General features: G+C 35.3%; 1 long non-coding RNA gene across 1 annotated transcript in view; it reads right to left on the bottom strand.

Annotated features, from left to right (window-relative positions):
• Positions 1-7,975: 7,975 nt before the first annotated feature.
• LOC144972052 (uncharacterized) overlaps positions 7,976-14,612 on the bottom strand; it is a 13,379-nt gene continuing 6,742 nt past the window's right edge. Inside the window, exons 3-4 of the long non-coding RNA XR_013645247.1 lie at positions 13,057-13,110; positions 7,976-8,828 (exon numbers count right to left, since the gene is read on the bottom strand). This is a non-coding gene — a long non-coding RNA (uncharacterized LOC144972052). The remainder of the gene's footprint in view (positions 8,829-13,056; positions 13,111-14,612) is intronic.

Here is a 14,612-nt window from a genome sequence, read left to right as displayed (position 1 = left end):
CGATTCACGTTTCAAATTAGGAAATAAATTAAAATTGAGTTCTTTTACTTCAGGAAGTGATGTTGAATATGATTTAAAGTGATTTATGTAATAATCTGATAATTGAATTTATTCACAAGTGATACAAAATTATGGCGAAATACAGATCTTTCTTTTGTTTGCTGGAGTTAAGCTCTAAAAAAATCAATGAGATAACATATTTGTCACAAACACAATTAGACGTCTATAAACACATATTTACATATCACGAATTAAAATTTTATGTGAGGCAGTTATTCTATAAGGTCTATGTGTAATAACCATTTAGATGGTGCCAAAAGATATAACAAAAGACAGAAAAAGAAATGTTAGAAATATTGATAGTGGTGATTTCTTAAAAAGATGCCTAACATAATGCCACATCTAACTGCAGTATAATTTGAATTTTCACAAATACAATATATGACTAGAGCAATATTTGCAATATTCAAAATGTTAATGTCTAAACTAAAGAAGAAGAAGATCAAGAAGAAGAAGAAGAAGAAGAAGAAGAAGAAGAAGAAGAAGAAGAAGAAGAAGAAGAAGAAGAAGAAGGGGATGGAGAAGGAGAAGGAGAAGGAGAAGGAGAAGGAGAAGAAGAAGAATAATAAAAATGAAGATGAAGAAGAAGAAGAAGAAGAAGAAGAAGAAGAAGAAGAAGAAGAAGAAGAAGAAGAAGAAGAAGAAGAAGGAAAGAAGAAAAAGAAGAATGGGATGAGGAGGAGGAGGAGGAGGAGGAGGAGGAGGAGAAGGATGGGACGAGGAAGAGATGGGGAAGAATGAAAAAGAAGAATAAAAATAAAGTAGAAGATGGAGAAGAAGGGAGGAGGAGAAGCATGGGAAGAAGGAAAGAGAAGGGAGAAAATGAGAGAAAAGGAGAAAAAAATGAAGAAGAAGAAGAAGAAGAGAAGAGAAGAAGAAGAAGAAGAAGAAGAAGAAGAAGAAGAAGAAGAAGAAGAAGAGAAAGAAGAAGAAGAAGAAGAAGAAGAAGAAGAAGAAGAAGGAAGAAAGAAGAAGAAGAAGAAGAAGAAGAAGAAGAAGAAGAAGAAGAAGGAAGAAGAAGAAGAAGAAGAAGAAGAAGAAGAAGAAGAAGAAGAAGAAGAAGAAGAAGAAGAAGAAGAAGAAGAAGAAGAAGAAGAAGAAGAAGAAGAAGAAGAAGAAAGAAGAAGAAGAAGAAGAAGAAGAAGAAGAGAGAGAAGGAGAAGAAGAAGAGAAGAAGAAGAAGAAGAAGAAGAAGAAGAAGAAGAAGAAGAAGAAGAAGAAGAAGAAGAAGAAGAAGAAGAAGAAGAAGAAGAAGAAGAAGAAGAAGAAGAAGAAGAAGAAGAAGAAGAAGAAGAAGAAGAAGAGAAGAAGGAAGAAGAAGAAGAAGAAGAAGGAAAGAGGAAGAGAAGGATGAGAGGAGGAGGAGGAGGAGGAGGAGGAGGAGGAGGAGGAGGAGGAGGAGGAGAAGGATGGGACGAGGAAGAGATGGGGAAGAATGAAAAAGAAGAATAAAAATAAAGTAGAAGATGGAGAAGAAGGGAGGAGGAGAAGCATGGGAAGAGGAAGAGAAGGGGGAAAATGGGAAAAGGAGAATAAAAATGAAGAAGAAGAAGAAGAAGAAGAAGAAGAAGAAGAAGAAGAAGAAGAAGAAGAAGAAGAAGAAGAAGAAGAAGAAGAAGAAGAAGAAGAAGAAGAAGAAGAAGAAGAAGAAGAATAAGAAGGAGGAGGAGGAGGAGGAGGATGGGGAGGAGGAGGGGGATGAGTGGTCATACAATTTATACAACACCAAAAAAAGAAAATGTTTAGAAATTTTATAAATGTGATATATCCATGTTATAAATTAGGCAATCATCATTATAACATAAAAAATGAGGTGAATGGATATCAAAATCATATTGGTGAACCTTTTCCTCAAAACAGTTTAGGGTAAATTTGGCTGGTATGGAAAAGTGTGAAAGAAAGGAGAAAAAAAGTTTAACATTTTGAAAATGACAAATTCATTTTATCTTTAGCAGAAGTGCACATTACGTTACTACTGCATTTGTAATTTCAGAATATGAACTTTCAATCTTTTCACTTAATATCTAACTTTGGATTCAGTCACATGAAAAAGTGTCATCTCCAATTAATCAAACCACAAAAAAATATGGTTTCTTCTATAATACATCATAATTTCAAAACGTTGGAAAGGACAAAACTGTATTCCTTTTAGCAGAAGTGTTTATCATTTCACAACTGCATTAATTATTTATACAACAAGCTTCCTGACAACTGAAGGCATCCACCCAGACCATGCAGCCATATACAGAGTGCATTCATGGAAAGAATGGGACTGCTGCCCAAATGATGCCATTCAGGAACCCAAAGAAGAACTGCCAAGCGGAGTAAATCTCCCCAGGAAAGATTGGTTGACACTGAACAGGGCAAGGTCTAAAGTGGGGAAGAACAAAACAACCTTACAAAATTGGGGACTTTCTTCAGACTGCCGATGTCAATGTGGACACACGGCTCAAAACATGGACCACATCCTTCACGAGTGCGAACTTGAACCACATATCAGGGATATGGACCTGAGAGGCTGCACCCCTGAAGCCATCCAATGGATCCACCACTGGCGCGACACGATATGATGATGATGATGATGATGATGATCTCCAATTAATCAAACCACAAAAAATATGGTTTCTTCTATAATACATCATAAATTCAAAACGTTGGAAAGGTCAAAACTGTATTCCTTATAGCAGAAGTGTTTATCATTTCACAACTGCATTAATTATTTTTACAACACGCGTTTTCACTATCACCACTTCAGCCATAAAAATATCTTAACTTTAGAATTAGTCACACTAAATCGTGTGACAATATCAAATTTAACAAGCAAAGAATGTGATTCAAAAATTAAACATTTTCTCTGAGTGGTCTGAGCCGATATACTTGAGAATTATAAAAGTTTTGAGTGGCAGGTCACCAGACAGTATGGAAATAAAATTGGATCAATTGTAAAAAGACAATATAAAATACAGCCCCACAAGTATATGTGGATTTTCTATATACAATGAGATTACATATGTATGTCCTAAATACATTATTATAAACACTCATCAAAACTATATACAATGTCATTAAATATCACGATTTAAAAATCTATGTTAGAAAGTCGTAGCATCTTATAATTTGTGCGAGCAAGAAGAAGAAGAACAAGAAGAAGAAGAAGAAGAAGAAGAAGAAGAAGAAGAAGAAGAAGAAGAAGAAGATGAGGGATGGGGAGGAGGAGAAGGATGGGACGAGGAAGAGATGGGGAAGAATGAAATAGAAGAATAAAAATAACGTAGAAGATGGAGAAGAAGGGAGGAGGAGAAGCATGGGAAGAGGAAGAGAAGGGGGAAAATGGGAAAAGGATAATAAAAATGAAGAAGAAGAAGAAGAAGAAGAAGAAGAAGAAGAAGAAGAAGAAGAAGAAGAAGAAGAAGAAGAAGAAGAAGAAGAAGAAGAAGAAGAAGAAGAAGAAGAAGAAGAAGAAGAAGAAGAAGAAGAAGAAAAAGAAGAAGAAGAAGAAGAAGAAGAAGAAGAAGAAGAAGAAGAAAGAAGAAAGAAGAAAGAAGAAGAAGAAGAAGAGAAGAAGAAGAAGGGGATGGAGAAGGGAAGAGAAGAAGAAGAAGAAGCAAAGAAAATAAGAACATAAGAAATAAGAGAAGAAGAGAAGAAGAGGAAAAAGAGAGAAGAAGAAGGAAGAAGAGGAAGAAGAGAAGAAGAAGAAAAAAGAAGAAGAAGAAGAAGAAGAAGAAGAAGAAGAAGAAGAAGAAGAAGAAGAAGAAGAAGAAGAAGAAGAGAAGAAGAGAAGAAGAAGAGAAGAAGAAGAAGACAACATAACAACAACAGTTAACAACAACAACAAAAAGAACAAGACAAGGAAGATAAAGAAAAAAAAAGGATAAAATGAGGGAGGGGGAGGAGGATAAGGATGGGAAGAGGAGGGAGAAAATGAAAAGAAGAATAAAGAAGAAGAAGAAGAAGAAGAAGAGAAGAAGAAGAAGAAGAAGAAGAAGAAGAAGAGAAGAAGAAGAAGAAGAAGAAGAGAAGAAGAAGGAAGAAGGAGAAGAAGAAGGAGGAGGAAGGAGGAGGAAGGAGGAAGGATGATGGGAGGAGGAGGGGACGAAGTGTCATAAAATTTATCAACACCAAAAAAAGAAAATGTTTAGAAATTTTATAAAGGTGATATATCCATGTTATAAATTAGGCAATCATTATTATAACATACAAAATGAGGTGAATGGATATCAAAATCATATTGGTGAACCTTTTCCTCAAAACAGTTTAGGGTAAATTTGGCTAGTATGGAAAAGTGTGAAAGAAAGGAGAAAAAAAGTTTTAACATTTTGGAAATGACAAATTCATTTTATCTTTAGCAGAAGTGCACATTACGTTACTACTGCATTTGTAATTTCAGGATATGAACTTTCACTCTTTTCACTTAATCTCTAACTTTGGATTCAGTCACATGAAAATGTGTCATCTCCAATTAATCAAACCACAAAAAATATGTAAAATAAATATGTAAAACAACCATACAAAATTGGGGACTTTTTTCAGACTGCCGATGTCAATGTGGACACACGGCTCAAAACATGGACCACATCCTTCACTAGTGTGAACTTGGACCACATATCAGTGATATGGACCTGAGAGGCTGCACCCCTGAAGCCATCCAATGGATCCACCACTGGCGCGACACGATATGATGATGATGATGATGATGATCTCCAATTAATCAAACCACAAAAAATATGGTTTCTTCTATAATACATCATAAATTCAAAACGTTGGAAAGGTCAAAACTGTATTCCTTATAGCAGAAGTGTTTATCATTTCACAACTCCATTAATTATTTTTACAACACGCGTTTTCACTATCACCACTTCAGCCATAAAAATATCTTAACTTTAGAATTAGTCACACTAAATCGTGTGACAATATCAAATTTAACAAGCAAAGAATGTGATTCAAAAATTAAACATTTTCTCTGAGTGGTCTGAGCCGATATACTTGAGAATTATGAAAGTTTTGAGTGGCAGGTCACCAGACAGTATGGAAATAAAATTGGATCAATTGTAAAAAGACAATATAAAATACAACCCCACAAGTATATGTGGATTTTCTATATACAATGAGATTACATATGTATGTCCTAAATACATTATTATAAACACTCATCAAAACTATATACAATGTCATTAAATATCACGATTAAAAAATCTATGTTAGAAAGTGGTAGCATCTTATAATTTGTGCGAGCAATAAACATTTAATGGTTATTACAAATCATTAGAACATGTTGGTGATTTCTTTAAAAGATGCCAAATAAAATGCCATATCCAATTACAATGAATTTCATTTTGTTTAAATTCCATATTTGACTTTGCTTAATTCAACATCGTATTATATATTTAAACAGGTAAAAAAGATAAAAATACTTTTGGCCCATCTCCTTACAGAAATGATATATTTCTTCCTTGGCAAGGAGCAAATAAACGCACAGTCCAACTGGCAATATATGTTACTTCTAAACTACTCTATTTTACCAATTAATGATGGGGCGACTGAGATGTTCATTATTTGAAGAAAAAAGGAAGGTAATCTACATGTTGATTTCAAATAAATACAACCAAATACTTACTTATTTATATAATGACTACTTGGCCATGACATCATATATTCGAAAACAATGGATCTTTTTGTTTCTAATCCTTAACTTATTCATATAGCTAATATCTCTCTCTCTCTCTCTCTCTCTCTCTCTCTCTCTCTCTCTCTCTCTCTCTCTCTCTCTCTCTCTCTCTCTCTCTCTCTCTCTTCTCTCTCTCTCTCTCTCTCTCTCTCTCTCTGATGTTTATTTAGTAATAATGGCTGGCTGAGAAATTTATCGTTTGAAAATTGATGGATCAAAAAAAATATTAGAAGATCAAATCTATATATGAGAATATATTTTTACAACGATAATGTAAATAACGGATTTGTGTAAAATTGTTGAGCTTGTAATTTCTTTCTCAGATAAAAGAATATAATTTTTATATCAACAATAATTTCTTCTCTAAGCATTAAGTATTAACATTATACAAAAATATTTCAATATTAAATAAATGAAGTATCTATTCCTTTTGTGAATCGCTTATGTCATATTTGCACAACTGCCATAAAGGATAAAACAAATTCAAAATTACATTCCATTGAAACTCAACATATATGATGTGATTATAAAGCACGAGATAATAAAACACGTACAAGAACATGATGATATTGTGATGTAATTTTGTGTGAATAAGATATCAAACTGTATATTGATAGGAGAAATGAATGGTAGATGCATTATTATTAAAGCGCAACTTTGATGAGACGATTTCACTATCTGTATGACAAAACAAAGCCTATCCAACCACAAGATAATTGTAAAACATATTCCTAAATGAAAATGTGTGAGTTGATGTCAACCATATCATTATTGTTTTTTTAAAACGATGGGATATTTTTAAAATCAAAATTAAAACAATGCTTACTCATAAAAATTCATCATTGTTACCGCTATTTTCATATGATTGCGAATAAATTAAAATTCTATCAAGCGTTACTTACGATGACATGTGACAAATGAAAAACAACATTACTCAATTAGGGTGTATAAGAAAATCAGTAGCACAAAGTCCTATTCAACTACAAGTTAATATAAAATCTATGAACGAAATTTTAGAAATGGACTATGATTTTAATAATCTCTGAAAAAGAAAAAAATGATAATGCATTTGCCTACAAACAAAGATCAATTACATATCAATCCAGATAAATACATTCAAATTATTGTTTACTTTAATAATGATTGCTTGGCCGTAATATCAAATATTTGAAAACTTGATGGATCATATCTAAAGAAAAAGAAAAATTCTAGTATTTTAAAACTCTTTTAAGTTTTGAATGTTATGCTTCACTTGTTATAAATCTATGACTACTATAATAAAGAGTGAAATTAATTTTAAATTACTTGATATAAATGATGTAATAATAAAATATTTTCTATTAAAATTAACAAACTACATGATAAAAAAAGTGTTGTCATGACAAAATTAAAAGGCCATTATCTAAAGAACATTTTGCAAAATATTTATATATTTATAGTTAGGTAACATATCACACATTTTATACAAATGACAATAATAGTTATAACATTAAATTTATAAAAGAAATATACGAAACACCTGAATTTCAGTTTATTGATATAATGATAACAAAAGCGTTCTTGAACCTGTTTGTTTTTTAAACAAACTGTAACATATTCTGTCAACATGTGCATTCTAACTAAATACTAAAATATCAAATTATCAAATTACAACGGCTGACTAAGAAATTTATTACTTGAATAACGATGAATATTAAAGAAATTAAAACCATGTTTTATAAAAACTTAACGTATTATTAATATTTTGTCATAAGTGCATCACTCTTACCTTTCTTTTAAGAAAAACTATTATTACTTTTGTATCATTGCTAATAAATCAAAAGTGTATAGGCATCGCAAAATTAAAAGGGTATTAGAATATATCTATAGAATGATATGTCAAGCGATCTGTGTAATGTTTAAACAGAGAGGTTTCTAGAAACAAATCACTTCTTTAAGTAGTAAGCATTTACGTGTACAGAAAAAATATACTCAAGCTAATCAATATTAAATAAATGAATTGTTCTCTTTTTAAAAAGCTACTGTTATATTTGCATAAATAATGTTAAAGTATTAAATGAGTTTGAAATTACATTCCAATAAAACCAGACATTGATATGACTTTAAAATATTAGACAATAAAACTTATAGGCAATGAATGATACATGAATAAGAGATTAAAATAAGGTAAACTGAATGTTGGATGTAATGAAAGTACATTTATCAAAACTTTATACAAAATGAAAGCTATTTTATACAGTACGCGAGGCATTAACATTAAAATGGCCATTAAAAATTCTGAGACAGGAAAAAAATTTCTTTTAATTTTGATGAGATGACTTTTCTTAAGAAAATTATCTTTCTATCCATACAAGGTAATTGTAATAGATATTCATTCCCATATGTCATGTTGAGAGTTGATGAAATACTGTGAACAAAAAATTAAGATTAAAGAAAATTGACACAACACTGCAACTTGAAAAAATACGACAAAAACAACTGAAAGTTTACCATATCTGAAGTTAAAGATTGGGCATTTAAATCTTATTAACGGTGAATGAAATTCTTTAAGTGCTTGAGTGTATAATATAGGCTTGACAAAAATTGGAAAGGACGCGATGAAAGGAGCAATGATGATGAGTGTCACCATTGATGGTGAAAGAGGCAATGGTGATAAGAGTCACCATTGATGGTGAAAGAGTCAATGCACCATTGATAGTGAAAGAGGCAATGGTGATAAGAGTCATCATTGATGCTGAAAGAGGCAATGGTGATAAGATTCACCATTGCCATCATCATCACTTCCCATCGTCATCCCTTCACCACCACAACCCTCCCATCATGATTTCCATCATCCCGTCACCCAACAATGCCACCTTCACCAACAATGTCACTATTGTTGCTCCATCATCTACATCCCCATCATCACCTCGCCACCAACAACTCCTCCAACATCTTGATCACTGCCATTACAATCCCCGGGGCCCTCCAATATAACCCATCCCATTACTCCGCTGAATACCACAATCATTCTCCATGACCTCACCATCCCTGCTGGCCACCGCCCCTACCGCCCACATATGGCCAATCTCGATTCCTGGAGCTTGATGACGTCAAATATCTGTAACAAAAAGTAACAGATCATAAAATGCAGGAAAAAAAATCAGTTCTTTGACTTCACATCTAGTTCAACTTTTGTTGATTCTTGTCTAATCCTGGGGCTTTCTATCTTTCAAGATTTTCAAGGTTTGCTTCAACTAAGTCGTTTGTAGTCTTAGTATATACAAACTATTTTGCGAGAGAACTTGTCTTAGGTTATACATACTATTTGGTGAAAGGCCTAGTCTTAGTATATACATATTTTGTGAGAGGCCTAGTCTTAGTATATACATATTTTGTGAGAGGCCTAGTCTCAGTATATACATAATATTTTATAAAAGGCCTGTTCTTAGTATACTAAACATAATCTTTTGTGAGAGGCCTAGTCTTAGTATTATATACATACTATTTTGTGAGAGGCCTATTTAACACCTACAATATGACATTGATTGATATCATTCATGGTGCACAAAAAAGATGATCAAAACACATATTGCACGCTATTATTTGCAATTACTGCCTCAATGAAAATATTTACCTCCTGTCTTAGTAGTAGTAGTAGTAGTAGTAGTAGTAGTAGTAGTAGTAGTAGTAGTAGTAGTAGTAGTCGTAGTAGTAGCCGTAGTAGTAGTCGTAGTAGTAGTAGTAGTAGTAGTAGTAGTAGTAGTAGTAGTAGTAGTTAGTAGTAGTAGTAGTAGTAGTAGTAGTAGTAGTAGTAGTGATGATGATGTGGTAGCAGTGGTTGTATTTGTAGTGAAGATTTTGTTTTGGTGCATGTAGTAGTAGTTGTAGTGATAAGGTGGAGTTGACTGCATTTGTAGTAGTAGTAGTAGTGGTATGATGATAATGTGCTTGTGATTGTAGTTGTATTGGAAGTAGTGATAATGATGTGGAGGCGGTGGTTGTAGTAATAGCAGTGGTAGTGGTGTTGATGGTGGTGGCTGTAGCAGTAGTGATGATGATGTGGTGGTGGTGGTGGTTGTAGAGAGGAGGATGAGTGGCGGTGGTGGTTGTAGTTGTGGTGATGTGCAGTGGTCGTGGTGTGGTGATGATATGTAGGTGGTTGTACTGGTGGTATCAGTAATGATGATGTGGTGGTTGTGGTTGTAGTAAAAGTTGTAGGATGATGATCTGGAGGAGCTAATTGTAGTAACGATGGTAGAAATGATGATGTGGTGGTGGTGGTGGTTGTAAACAAAGTTTTATTAACGATAATGTGGTGGTGGTGGTTGTTGCAGTGGTGGTAATGATGCATAATGGTGGTTTTAGTAGTAATTGTGGTGATGATGTCATGGTGGTTGTAGTGGTAGTGGCAGTAGTGTTGATGTGGTGATGATAGCTGTAGAAGCAGTGGTATTGATGATGCTGATGTCGTGGTGGCGTTTGCAGTAGCAGTGATGAGTGGTGGTGATGATTGTAGTAGTAGTAGTAGTAGTGATGATGATGTTGATGATGGTGATGATGATGATGATGTGGTGGTGATAGTGGTAGTAGTATTAGATATTAGAATTAGTAGAAGTAGAAGTATTAGTTGTATTAGTATTAGTATTAGTAGTAGTAGTAGTAGTAGTAGTAGTAGTAGTAGTAGTAGTAGTAGTAGTAGTAGTAGTAGTAGTAGTAGTAGTAGTAGTAGCAGTAGTAGTAGTCAGAGACGCCAACTTTAAATTTGGCTCACAGGAGTTTCAGACACCACTCAAAGGAATATCAATGCCGAAAGAGGAATTTCCGCACACAAGAGAAAGGAATTGGAATGTTACATAAACACATTGCCAAATACAATCCCAAAGTTTCCTGTAGTATACTCGTGGTAGTGAGGATGAGGTGGTGTTCGTGGTTGTAGTAATAGTGGTAGTGATGATGATATGGTGGTGGTTGAAGTAGTAGTGGTAGTGATGATGATGTGGTGGTGGTGGTTGAAGTAGTAGTTGTAGTGATGATGATGTGGTGGTGGCATAGTGCTTGTAGTGTTGTGGTCGTGATGTTGATGTTAGTGGTGATGGTGGTTGTAGTACAAATGGTAGTGATGATGATGTGGTAGTGGTGGTTGTAGTAGTAGTCGTGGTAGTGATGATAATGTAGTGATTGTGGTTGTAGTCGTAGTAGTGGTAATGATGATGTGGTGATGGTGGTGGTTGCAGTAGGAGTGGTAGTGATGATGTGGTAGTGGTGGTTGTAGTAGTAGAAGTGGTAATGATGATGTGTTGGTTGTAGTAGTAGTGGTAGTGATGATGTGGTGATGGTGGTTGTAGAAGTAGTGGTAGTAATGATGATGTTGCAGTGGTGGTTGTTGTAGTAGTAGTAGTAGTTGTGGTGATGATGATGTGGTGGTGGTAATCGTAGTAGCAATGGTAATGATGATGATGTGGTGGTGGTGGTTGTAGTACAAATGATAGTGATGATGATATGGTGGTGCTTGTAGTAGTGGTGGTAGTGATATGATGTGGTAGTGGTGGTTGTAGTACAAATGGTAGTGATGATGATGTGGTAGTGGTGGTTGTAGTAGTAGTGGTAGTGATGATGTGGTGGTGGTGGTTGTTGTAGTAGTGATAATGATGATGTGGTGGTGGTGGTTGTAGTAGTAGTGGTAGTGATGATGTGGTGGTGGTGGTTGTAGTAGTAGTGGTAATGATGATGTGGTGGTGGTTGTAGTAGTAGTGGTAGTTGCAGTGATGATGATGTGGTGGGGGTGGTTGAAGTAGTAGTGATAGTGATAATGTGGCGGTGGTGGTTGTAGTAGTAGTGGTAATGATGATGTGGTGGTTGTAGTAGTAGCGGTAGTGATGATGTGGTGGTGGTGGTGGTGGTTGTAGTAGTAGTGATAATGATGATGTGGTGGTTATAGTAGTAGTCGTGGTAGTGATGATAATGTAGTGGTGGTGGTTGTAGTAGTAGTAGTGGTAAAGATGATGTGGTGGTGGTGGTGGTGGTTGTAGTAGTGGTAGTGATGATGTGGTGGTGGTGGTTGCAGTAGTAGATGTGGTAATGATGATGTGGTGGTTCTGGTGGGGCTGGTAGTTGTAGTAGTAGTGGTAGTAATGATGATGATGTTGTAGTGGTGGTGGTTGTAGTGATGATGTGGTGGTCGTTGTAGTAGCAGTGGAAGTGATGATGATGTGGTGGTGGTGGTAGTGGTTGTAGTAGTAGTGGGAGCGGTGATGATGATGTGGTGGTGGTGGTTGTAGTAGCAGTGGTAATGATGATGTGGTGGTGGTGGTTGTAGTAGTAGTGATGATACGATGGTTGTAATATTAGTGGCAGTGATGATGATGAAGTGTTTGGAAAAGGGGGGGGGGGGGTTATCCTTGGAACAAATTGACCTCACCGGAATTAGACGGATGTTGCCCGCTACCAAAATTTTTGGCTCCCGACCAGAGTTTTTTTCAGGTGAGACCGGAGTTTTGGCATCACTGATTAGTAGTAGTAGAAGTAGTATTAGAGATTAGTAGTAGTAGTAGTAGTAGTAGTAGTAGTAGTAGTAGTAGTAGTAGTAGTAGTAGTAGTAGTAGTAGAGATTAGTAGTAGTAGTAGTCGTAGTAGTAGTAGTAGTCGTAGTAGTAGTAGTAGTCGTAGTAGTAGTAGAAGTAGTGGTAGCAGCAGCAGCAGAAGTAGTAGTAGTAGTAGTAGTAGTAGTAGTAGTAGTAGTAGTAGTAGTAGTAGTAGTATAGTAGTAGTAATGGTGGTGGTGCTTGTAGTAGTGGTAGTATGTTCGTTTTTAAGGGTTTTACGGCGCTTGCCACACATTTAGGTAATATCAGCGCCAGTAAAAAGGAAGAAAGTGGGATAGTAAAAATTTCTAGAATTACAATCAAAGTAACCAAGAAAAAGGGAGACAGAGGAGATCAAATAGGGAACAGATGTAGATGTATAGCCACTATCAATGTACTTAGTTTGAGATCACCTAAATGTCTCATCCTGACACAAGCACAGGTCCCCACTAAGAGGAACACAGAGAGAGAGAGAGAGAGAGAGAGAGAGAGAGAGAGAGAAAAGAGAGAAAAGAGAGAGAGAGAGAGAGAGAGAAGAGAGAAGAGAGAAGAGAAAGAGAGAGAAGAAGAGAAAGAGAGAGAGAAGAGAGAAGAGAGAGAGAGAGAGAAAGAGAGAGAGAGAGAGAAAAGGGGAGAGAGAGAGAGAGAGAGAGAAGAGAAAAGAGAGAGAGAAGAGAGAGAGAGAGAGAGAGAGAGAGAGAGAGGAAGAGGGTGAGGGAGGTAGAGAGAGGGAGAGAGAGTAAGAAGACCAACAGACATTCCTACCTCAAAGAGAAGGCTCCAGTCCTTTGAAGAATACACAATCCAATCCTGTCCATCCTTGAGAAAATAATAATAAACGTTATTCTTGTTTATGTTGTGATCGAAGAAGTCATGTTTTGAAAGAAATGCAGTCTCACGACTAACGTTCAGATCATCTTTACATTCATCCCGATAGCTCAACTGGTTAACTACTAAAACAATGTGACAAGTTCTGTTCCCCTGTTGAGCCTCAAAAGCTAACTTCTAAATGAAGACATAGCACAAGGCTTTTAATCATGCAGCAGACAGATCTTATGACACTTATGAGAGTTTATACTCAAACCAATTTCAATATATAACATTAGTAAAAAAAGAATTCTACTACTATAACTATAAGCAATTTTACTTTGTAGTTGTTAGCTAAATGACGAGAAAATATTTTACAGTAAGGATAGAGACACAGTTTCTTTAAATGGTGGGCCAGTTTTATTAATTTTATCACTTGTGAACTCTTTAAAACCATGTTTTTGGCAGGATACATTGATCTTTATCACTGTTTCAGTTTCAGTTGGGTGGGGAAGTGTGGCTCAGTGGTACAGTTTTTGTTTTGTACCCCAAAGGTCCCGAGTTCGAATACCGGCTGCGCTGTGTGGCCTTGAGCAAGTCACCTCCCCCAAGCTCAGTTTGAAGTGCAGCACTGCGGCTGACGTCTGGGTTATTCCAGTATTCCCTTGGAATAGACTCTAAAGACAAATTTCCCCTATAGGATGAATAAAGGGAATTTTATTTTTATTTTATTGTTGTAAGTGTTATCTTTAGAAACTTGTCAGTCAGAAGCCCTGCAAACAGCTTGTATTAAATTAAACTTAAAATTAGTAATTATAATTGCTGTAACCTGTAAGTTTTGACTGATATTCACTACCTTGAGCAATTGAAATATATTTTAGTCTATGCGTTTTCTTTGAACGGACTCTTGTCAGTGCTTTCCAAACAATGCATTCAATGAGTTTCATATCACGGGACTTTTGTTTTTTTTTAAATTATTGATCACCAATATGTTTACAGCTGTTTGTGTCCTCATATTTCAATCTTTTTCATTTATCCATTCCTTATCTATTTAATTCGTTGATGTTTAGCAAGATTATTAACGAATTATCAAAACGTCCTTTCTATACAACGCCTTAACCAGTTAAGTAGAAAACGGTAAGGGCTGCCTGAAGCCGGTGATCGTAAAATACTAATGAAAGAGTGAAAATGGAAAGGCTTCGTATGGGAACAAAACAGACAATGGACGTTTCGGGTACAAATCCTTCATCAGCACAACAATACACAAATAAACGTGGAAAACAAATAAAATATAATGAAAAATAACTTGTATCGTCTGTACTCAATGGTGGTTGCAGTATGAATGAAATGTTAGCGTGGCGTGGGTAGAGGATAGGGTGCCCCAGGGGGGTGATCTAATTGATAAGAAAAGGTCAGCGTCAGGGAACAGAACTTTCCAGAAAATAATGGAAGATAAAAGACATATTAGTGTAGTAGTAGTAGTAGTAGTAGTAGTAGTAGTAGTAGTAGTAGTA

This window comes from Berghia stephanieae, chromosome 4 (assembly GCF_034508935.2).
Source record: "Berghia stephanieae isolate SIO BIC M18660-M18661 chromosome 4, UCSD_Bste_1.3, whole genome shotgun sequence".
Lineage (NCBI taxonomy): Eukaryota > Metazoa > Mollusca > Gastropoda > Nudibranchia > Aeolidiidae > Berghia > Berghia stephanieae.
Note: the sequence above shows the minus strand (reverse complement) of the source record. Positions and strands in the feature narration are given on the sequence as shown.